Here is a 2410-nt window from a genome sequence, read left to right as displayed (position 1 = left end):
CTGTTGGATATTGAGAGGCAGAATCTGTTGCTACACTTCTTCCCCCAGGAAAATGCAAATACAAACTCTAAACCTTCCTGCTGTGTGTGTAGTTTTCCCCCCTCCTTCAGCTCACACTCCGGCCATCCACACTCCTCTCTGTGCAGGTTTGATGAGCTTCATCACCTGCCTTCCAGCATCAGATAACCTCTTTGATATACAGTCATACATAGGGTTAAATATGCTTCAGGTTGAGCATTTTCAGGTTATGCTCCGCGGCGACCCGGAAGTAACGGAACACGTTACTTCCGGGTTTCGCTGCTCGCGCATGTGCAGACACTCAAAATGACATCACACGCATGCGCAGATGTAGGTTGCATTCGCTTCAGGATGCGAATGGGGCTTGGAACGGATCCCGTTCACATCCAGAGGTACCACTGTAAATGGAATGGTAGGTTACATTGAAAGTGTGTACAGGGATTCACTTGTTCATTCAACCTTTCACATGGGTGTTCACCTTCAGCAATTAATGCTGCCAACACTTTGGTTGTCATTCCGCCTCTACCAAACACCTTGATTTTCATCCCAGAAACCCACTGCAGTGCTTTTAGCTGGTACCAATGATAGGCCCCAAATGAGTGCAAGAAGGAATTTAAAGGAAGGAATTAATGGCAGGGGGAGGAGGGAGGTCTGAAAAGCAGCCATGTACATATGTGGGTGGAGGGTGATTTGTACATTTAGGAACTTAGCAAGTTTTTCTAGTTTACCTTTAAAGAGACACTGACCCCCTTCACTCTCACCATCTTGGTTGTCAGGATACCAGTGCAGAACGAACTTCCCTCTGTCCTTCATATGACCATCTCCCCAGCTGCATTTGGATTGGTGACTATTCTAAAAGCATAGCCAGCTCCACTTGTAAGATTTATTATGAATTTTCATTATAATACAATTGTCAGCTTCCTCTCACATTTGCTTTAGGAGCTAGTGTAGGAACAGGGCTGACAACAGCCTCCATCAGTGAGGGTGAGGGCAGCAGGGGATTAGGCCTTGGCATAACTTAAGGTATATGGTAGGCCTACAGTTCTGCCTAGGAATAAGTCCTTTTGAACTTGGCAGGGCTTACTTGCGGCCGGCACCAATAGGATTACAGGCTATTTTACTTTGCAAAATAGCAGAGGATATAATTTTGTTTCCATTTCTGCTTTTCCATTACTGCAATGTTTCCCTTCAGTTACCCATGAATCAATCCTCCCATGTCAGTTGTGTTAATATTTTTGCAGCAAAGACCTGGGAGGCTGCCGGAATATATTGGCCCCCTTTTACATAGAAAAACCTTAAAATAGCTTTGGTAGATCTTTGGGCATTTGCAATAGTATTATTAACCTGATAATGCCGCGAGCCCTTTTTCTGGAAGGTTATACCCAGGTATTTAAAAGATGATACCTGTTCAATAGGTCGATTGTCAATTCTCCATTTGTGTCTCATTCTTTTTTTAGAGAACACCATAACTTTGGATTTGCTATAGTTAATTGTTCGGCATTACAATAAACAGTGAGAGATCTTAGAAGTTTTCTTAGGCCTACACAGGAGAAGGAAATTAGAACTGCGTCATCTGCATATAAGAGAACCGGGAGGGGTGTAGTAGCCAATTTAGGGGGGTGGGCATTTTCTTTCTCCATGTTTCCTACTAAGGAGTTAATATAGAAGTTGAATAAAGTAGGCACAAGGACACAGCTTTGTTTAACACCATGGTAGGTTTGGATTTCCTTGGATAAATGCTCTGTCAGTCACACCTAACCCAGACCCGAGTGTTTTCGTATAAACTGCAGATGAGACACAGTAGACGTCTGTCTATGTTTGAGGCGCTTCCCCACCGTGTCTGTTAAAATTATAACCGTGTGGCTGTGGTGAAGAGCATACAGTGGTACCTCGGGTTACAAATGCTTCAGGTTACAGACTCCACTAACCCAGAAATAGTACCTCGGGTTAAGAACTTTGCTTCAGGATGAGAAGAGAAATCGTGCTCCAGTGGCGCGGTGGCAGCGGGAGGTCCCATTAGCTAAAGTGGTGCTTCAGGTTAAGAACAGGCCTCCGGAACGAATTAAGTACTTAACCCGAGGTACCACTATACATTCACAAATATGAGTACCTTATGTGACTGGAAATCAGTCAGGGTATGCATGTTAAACACACACACACACTTTAAATTATGCATGTTCATGTAAACTATTGTATTAAATAACAGCAGTATGTTACAGATTAACTTTGTTTTCCCTATGAGAAATTATCTTGTTGCACTATAATAGTGAGCCCAGGTTACTTCTTTCACAGGGCACTCTTCTTACCCTCCCCAACCACATGAGTTGTGGTGACAAGAGGAGACCTCAAATTCTCTTGCACCTTTCCCATGCATACATATAGGAAGCTGCCC

Source organism: Podarcis raffonei, chromosome 2, assembly GCF_027172205.1.
Source record: "Podarcis raffonei isolate rPodRaf1 chromosome 2, rPodRaf1.pri, whole genome shotgun sequence".
Lineage (NCBI taxonomy): Eukaryota > Metazoa > Chordata > Lepidosauria > Squamata > Lacertidae > Podarcis > Podarcis raffonei.
This window is presented reverse-complemented; position numbering follows the sequence as displayed.